The 8023-nt window shown below is 35.8% G+C and overlaps 1 long non-coding RNA gene across 1 annotated transcript; it reads right to left on the minus strand.

Annotated features, from left to right (window-relative positions):
- Positions 1-533: 533 nt before the first annotated feature.
- Positions 534-6047, minus strand: LOC104954729 (uncharacterized). Its single transcript, XR_799368.1, has 2 exons — positions 1253-6047; positions 534-1194 (listed from the first exon to the last, which is right to left on the minus strand). It is a non-coding gene; the product is annotated as an uncharacterized lncRNA (long non-coding RNA).
- Between the last annotated feature and the right edge of the window lie 1976 nt (positions 6048-8023).

Raw genomic sequence — 8023 nt, forward strand, 5'->3', positions numbered from 1 at the left:
TGTGTGTGTGTGTGTGTGTGTGTGTGTGTGTGGAGAGTGACAAAGTCGAGCCTCTATTCAAACACTGAGTGGGTCAGTTCAGAATGAGTGTATCTGTACACACTGTTCAATCTATAATGTGTGTGTGTGTGTTGTTTGTGTCTCCAGGTCGTTATAGTTAAGACATCCACCCAAAATCTACAAACCCTGCCTTCAAAGAGGCTCACCATAAAAATAAATAAGATTTGTTCTTATTTTGTATACAGCGATACGTAACTACGACTAACATAATCCAGCAGAGCTCTTTTAATTCAATTTTAAATATGCAGAATGGAGAAAATGGTACAAATGACGGATATAAAAGTACTTTCTGGAGAAACTAAAACACGTAAATGTACAAAATAAAAAGGATTTTAGAAATAAAACTGCAGCTTCAGTTAATACTTAATAGAAAAAACAACACCTTAATCTCACATCTATGCTGCGTTGATATTTCATGGGTGTTTTTAATGTGAAAGGGTTAATTCAATATTTTCGAAAAGACTATTATTCTCTTTTTTTTTAGACTTGAGTAATAATGTAAATTCCACATTCACACATGATTGGTATGGAGCTTTCATCTAACTTGCCATAAGGGCAAATCAAAGGTTTCCCAAATGTGGAGCTATTCCTTTAAAGCCCATTATAGTTCATTACAATAAAAACAATTACATATTTTGACCTCCTTTGGCCACATTGACATGCGTTCACTGTGATCATAATATAAAAGTTAAATGACAGTTCTGTATGCACTCCCTTTACTCTTACATAGATTATTATATCGTGTTTCAAAAGCGGAAACAATTCTTATATTTTAGAAGATATTTAAAGTTGATTTGCATAGAAAAGCCAATATTTGCCTTTAGCTTATAATCAGAGCAAGAGTTATTTAGAAAAATATAGAGAAAGTTAAAGCAATTATTTCAACACATAAACTCTCTTTTCATCAAAGGGGAAACAGTTAGCATGAAGGTTTGTTGTATGAGCTGTATATATACAAATAATATATCAGAGGAAATATATCAGAAACAATATATTGACCCTGCAGTGTGTGTTTCATAGAAGACACTCAAATGTCCACTGTCAGTTTCACTCACCTTCATTTTGTCTAATCTGAAACTACTTAGCGTGTCTCCTTGACAAATTGAGATGAAAAACACTTAGCAAGCACTTCTACTTTAGAGAATACAAAAGTATATTTTGAGAGATCATATTATATTTGCTGTGTGTAAACGTTGTGTTGCGTGGCACATTTGATTTCCCCCCTTTGTTGCCATTGTATTCGTTGCACAGATTTCATTGTAGGAGAAGTAAGGTCTCTAGAAGTAAAAAAACAAAACAAGGGGCGGATCAAGGTGAACAAAGGGAGGAAATGACAGAAAGCAAACATGGCATGTGATAAACTGTACATAAAGCAGATTGTGACGACTCATAACCCGCCACGCACCATCACAATAGCTAGCAAGACTGTTGAAACGTCACTATAAAAACTGCTCTCTCGAACACTGTGTCTCTTTTTCTCCCCGCGTTGAAGCCTTAGCGGACTTTGTGTTCACCCCGAAATGTTACACAACTGTGAGAGATTGTGTGTGTGTGAGAGATTGTGTGTGTGTGTAAGGATGGCGGGCACACACGTCAAGTTATTCAAAAATCAGCTCTGACTTTTAAAGAGGGCACTTTTATTCTGAAATTAGCTAAGGACTTCAGAGTGTCGAGAATGACTTTGGGTTTATTTCTGCCCCCGTTTTTATTGCTATCAAAGCTGTAGGATTAAAAAAACAAAACAGATAACGTTTAATCTATCAGTGTTTGACTAGTAATTTCTCCCGGCCCTCCTTCCTTCTCCTCACCGCTCCACTCCAACCCCAGTGCCAATGACCAAGACTTTTATTTCGATCACAGTTCACGTGATCCGTTATTTTCTTCTTCTTTTGTATTGCTCGCCGTATACTGTAGTGTTGGACTGATTTCTATCCTATGCATTTTCGTCTGTAGGGAAAAATCTGCACTGTAATGTATCCTCTCAACAAATCACGTAATCCAGATAAGAAGTTATTGAAACTGCATGACGGAAAGTTTGCAGTTCAGGAAAGTGTTAAAAACTGGGGGGGAAACTCTTGTTAGACCAACCATACTGTACAACTTGACCCTTTTGCAAGCAAAGTCACACAGTAACATTCAAAAGTCCTCTAATGCTTGCAGCTGCAGGTTTAATAGTTTACAGTTAATCTAGGCCAGATTAAGCCTTTTATTCTACTGTTAAAGGGACGGTCCACACTGAGATACTCAAACTCTGTATGCTGTACGTTCGATTGAACCGGGCCCATAATGCAGTGTTGGTCCGCCAATTTAGTGATGAGATGTAAAACAAATATTTGATGGACTGCCATGAAATTTGGTACAAGCATTCATGGTCCGCCTTAGGATAAATCCTGATGCCTTTGGTGATCTTCTGACTTTTCATCTAGAGCCAACAGGGTTTTTTTGTTGTCCAGTACTTGAGTTTATGACCCCAAGATGTACCTATGTCTTTTGGCAAATTAGCCTAAAAACGTTAGCATTAATCTAGAACTTAAACTTCATTGGCTTACTTTTAGTCCTAATTATCGGTAAAGCCACATCTGAGTTTAGTAATACTTTAGTTTTATTTCAAGTATATTTTTCTTTATTACTTATCCTTTAAGAATCAAAGAGAACAAGCTTCTTCAAACTGTGTTTTTGTAGTTTTGCACAGAGAGGGAGAAATTAATTGGCCAAGCGCCACCATTTGAAACCAACTACAACTTGTAGTCAACACTTAATTATACCCCGGTATATGCACTGATTTACACACATTTATGACCGTGTTTTGAGTATTTCTGGGTGGATTTTTCCCTTCAGCGTCCGGACTAGCCCACGCTCGACCTGACCCGAAGTGAAGCGGTAGCTCCTTCCCTTTTAGCTCGATCCCAGTGAACACAAAGTGTGATCGTTGCATTTCACGGAGACAGTTTTTCGGGAAAAGGGAGGCAGTTGTACTTACTGCTATGACCTGTGGGTAATGGTCTTTTCCAGATTTAATGGATGTGATTATTGGCAGCAAATGTTAAATTGCCACTCCGCTTTGGTGACTTTACAAACCACAAGGCAGGTTTTTCTTTCCAGATCTTAGCACGTGTTTCCAGTAGTGTACAAAATCTTAGCAGGGTTGGATTTGGGCGATTTTCTTTTACTTTATTCTTCTTCTTTTTATTTGAAGTGCTTTTTGAAACAGCAACTTGTGAATTTCGATGTATGTGACCAAGTGACTTTGACTTGTTTTGTTCTCTCTCTCTCAGAATCTCAGTAGGCAACGGATTCATGTTAATAATTTAGTGGTAGTTTGTCAGTGGTGTGTCCATGCAATATCTGTACACATCAGAAAAGAAAAAAAAACTGTGTGATGCTCTCTAGAGGCTTCTGGTGAGAGGTGTAGTCACTGGATTAATAAAACCAAAGTGTATTGAGCATAGAAACATGGCTGTGCCGCACCCTCCCCCATTTTTTTATGTTCAACATCCACTTCCTGTTTCCTACTCCTCAAACGTCAACCAGTATTAATGTCACTATGGCACAGCCCCTGTGACTTCATTAAGTGTTTGGCAATGCTCACAATTTTCTTTGGTAGCCAATCGGCACATACTATAAACATGTCAGTCACAGATTATGTCAAATTTGGATTTTCAAGTACCAAGTACATATCAACTTAGTAAATGCTGCAAAAGTATAAACATACTAAAAGAAATGTATTAATGGTGAATACCTGATAATAGCCAATACATTTATGTAGGAAATCAAGAGGTAAATATTGCTTTGAAGGTATTCAGCTAACCGTCAATTAAAATTAATTCCAACATCATTCACCCTAAAAGACGAGGTTTAGTTTTTTCATTTTATTTGGTTGTAAATATATGCATTTTGAATATATCACTGTGTTTGTTTTGAACTTGATTAATTTATTTAATGCCTATATATTGTTGTTTTACGTATACTGATTTAGTTTAAATAACTGGAAACAAATCAAGGGGAGAAAAACCTGTTGCTTATCTAACGTTAAGCAGACCATGCATCAACACTTTTATAATTCATGTTATTCTGCTCATTCATGTTTTGCTGTTTCGGCTTTGGGTGATGATTTAAAAAAAGAAATTGACATTCATTTAATTGTATTTTGTGCTATGTAACATATTATGTTTTACTGTGTTGTATTTGATCAGATGTGTTGTGGTCACTGCTTGTAAAATGATTTTATTCAGAGAGTTTCCAAATCATGACAAAATATAAAAGCAGTCACAAAGTCATAATTGGCCATTTTGTTCATACAAGATCTGTTGTCACTTGCACATTGCACCAAGAGCGGGAAATATAAGTAGGTTACTGTCCTTAAATGTCGACAAGGTGCGTATAGAAAGTTTAAGACATGATGACTGCTGACTTAGTAGAGTGTGCTATAAATTACCAGATTTCTTGAAAGTATTAACTCATTGTACTTGCACAAAAATTACCCAGTGGGTATACAAAAAAAAACAGAGTAGCAACCCCTATCTGATAAATAAGCAGTCACTTGAGTTAGTATGGAGCCCTAATTATAACATGAATTGTCAAATGGATAGATACAATATGTTAAATTATCAATTTAACAACTTCTGTGCAAACAAGCTCAACCACTGCTATCAAATTTAGCCAGTTTACTCCTGATCTTGCAAAGATAACGTCAAAGTAATTCTGATTCAACTAAACATTAACAAGCTGTAAAAAAAACAAAAAAACAGCAGAGACAGAAACTAGCCTTTTAGTTATATACGTATGTTGGGTTTTTTCAAAGAAGACTGCACACATGCTGCTAACTAGATGAGCATAAACACAGTCTGTGGTCGCTTTAGCTACAAGCTAATATTACTAACAAACTATCCTAGCTAGTTAGAAGTTAGTTAGCATGTCTATGCTTGTTGAGCTAAACAAATAAAAGGTTAGTCATTGTCTCTGTTATTAGTTGGTTGAATTGTAATTAGTAGGGTGTTGTTTTTGCTAATGCTAACACAAGCTAACTAGTTAAAGTTGGTAGCATTTGTTGAGCTTGCTAGCTTAAAACTAGGGGAGAAAATATATTTAAATCAAATTAACATTTGTTCAAATGTAAGAATGGTTAAGTAACATCTATTAATGGCCTAATGAAGTTGAGCCTTTTAGAATAAAAAAAGTATATTTCTTTATATATTTTATACTATGTGTTATAGAATGTTTCATAATGTACTCTGTTTCTGTTCAACATTGAACACATGAGGCTCCATAGTTTCATTTGCTATTTTTATTCAAGTGGGTGTCGTTGAATGTTTAATGGACGCATGTATGACGTTATAAAGTGAAGAAGCAACTACATGAGTGAGAGTAGTTTGGGTTGTAGCGGATTGAGGTGAAAGCAGAGAAAAATAAATGCTTGTACTTTGATAAACATCTGAGTTTATCTCTGCCTCTAGTAAGTTTTGTTTTGAATGTGGCAGGTGGTGCACAAGGCTGCTGTACAGTCAACTGGTGATAATGATCATAAGGTGTGTCAATGTTAGGAATGATGAATATCGTATAAAGTTGTGCAGCAATGTTTTTTATGATTTCCTTTATAACCTTCACGGGAAGCGTGTGACACACATTATGTCTCACATAGTGCACACGCTCTTTAAAACACCTACTTTCATTTCTCTAGAGCTGCACATCTCAACGAATAAAGTTTACATTTCATTCACAAAAAAAAGCAAGTGTTCACATTGTGGTAAAAGTGCCAACTTTATTTAGTTGCAAGCTGCTGGGATGCATGGACTTGAGATCATGACATGCTTGAGTTTAAACAATGTCTCATAATGTTTGTAATGAACAATCTTAATTTCTGACTCACATTAACGCTTGTGGCTGGGATGTTCTGAGGTGTGTGCATACGTGGACTATGGAGGCTATTTTTAGATGTAATCTGAACTTTGTTACTGGAGGTTTAATTAATTATACCTTTACTGTGGTGTTGTTCAAGTTTATAGGCATCTATAAATGTGACTCAGAATGGGAGGGGTTGTAGTGCAAGGGACAGAAACATCATACAGGATTAAAAAGTCTAATAGTTTGTTGTTTCATATTATCTCAATACCTTTTAGGAGGGATTTATCTGTAATTTAAAAAAAAAAAAGGACTTTCAATTAGAAGAGATTGTACCTTCAGGTTTTTAAATTGTCTCTTGTTTTCAGCTCAAAACTTTACTTTTGACAGTTTGGTTGTGTTAGTGGAGATTGATAGCGTTAGAAACAAGCTAGAGAAAGACATTATCTTTGATTTAAAGTTGTTGCTGCATTTAATACTTGAGTTGCGCTGTGTGTGTGTGTGTGTGTGTGTGTGTGTGTGTGTGTGTGTGTGTGTGTGTGTGTGTGTGTGTGTGTGTGTGTGTGTGTGTGTGATATGATGTATTATTCAAACAGATATAAAGGTGTGGCTTTTTGTCCTGATTTAAACTCAACTGAAATTATGCCATTTTGTCATAGTGCTAAAATTAATATAAATATTATATATTAAAATATATTTGCTAACCAATATATCATGTGAAGTTGTCTTTCTTTCAAAGATGTTCGAGAGGTTAATTTGTTTATTTTTGTATGACATATTATGACGTTGAGATTTCAGCCCCATACAGAGCATGATATCCAAAATGAGTAATACAATCTCTTTTCAAACTATTAAAACAATTGTTCAGTGCTTAGATATGGCCTTTTTCTTTCCTCTTGTTTAATGGTTAATCAATTTGCAAATTTAAAAAAAGGAATAGGAAAGTATTTTGATGAGTTTCAAATGAATGCATTATATTTAATAATTATATCCATAAATACCCTGTCAAAAAGTTGTCGGACAAAAAAATTGTGATGGGCTCTTCTCGCATCACACAGATTAATCTTTACAAAACAGTTAAACATTAGCTCCATTTTGCAATCTAATCTTGTTGTGACTGTTGTAAAATGTCAATGCAAAGCCTTTAGTCCAAAACAAATATTTAATCCTGCTCTGGATAAATATTGACAGTTTAAAATCGTCACAGCCATGAATAATTTGTAAGAGAAAGGATGCATTGTTCGGTTTCATTTGTGGAGAAAAGGAAACTGCAATGTTAGGTTTCCTTTTCTCCACAAAAAGGTCCAACGTGACATCTTTACAGCGCTTGTTTGCAAACACACGTACACAAGTGTACACACACACACACACACACACACACACACACTGTGGGTGTGTCATGTTGTTATGTTAACTTCCATTACATAAGACTACAGTACATAGTCACCGGTCCGGTGGCACGGTATGTTCACACTTCAGAGACATCTGGATCGTATGGGGAAAGGTAAGACAATTATTTTATATTGAGTATATTTAACATTTACTATTTCCTTTATGTATACATGTATTCATTTACTTCATCATTTGGAGCATCTTGGGTGCAGAAGTTTGAAATGCTACTCAAAATATATGTGTTTAGGGATGGGTACCGAGCTGAATTATTAAAGACCGTGGTACCGTTAAGCTCCGAAGTTATCGGTCTTTTTATTGGTAGGCTACTACTGGACATTTACATTTTTTATGTCATATATATTATTGCTACATAAACATTATATTGCAGTTTTAGTTTCGCCAATTCCGTTTCTCTTATACAATACAAAATGTGTCTATGATGTCATTTCGATTTTTCCAATCCAGACGAGAGATCTCTCAACCCCGTCTGTGTGCGAGGGGACGGGGCGCGTCTATCGTTATTCCCAGCGCCATATAGATAGAACCACGCCCACTTCCGCATTACGCAAGGATCGATGTAGCTGGCACACCCGCGAAATCTGAATCTGACAATGAATCTGACAAGCAAAATACCGTCCTTATAAACGCTGCATAATATCATAGACTGTATGCATAATATACAATATCTTTGTCAATATGACTGACGACCACACTTATGCAGTGCTGAGGTAAT

The sequence above is a fragment of the Notothenia coriiceps genome, unplaced genomic scaffold (assembly GCF_000735185.1).
Source record: "Notothenia coriiceps isolate Sejong01 unplaced genomic scaffold, NC01 NC01_scaffold00023686, whole genome shotgun sequence".
In the NCBI taxonomy this organism is placed as follows: domain Eukaryota; kingdom Metazoa; phylum Chordata; class Actinopteri; order Perciformes; family Nototheniidae; genus Notothenia; species Notothenia coriiceps.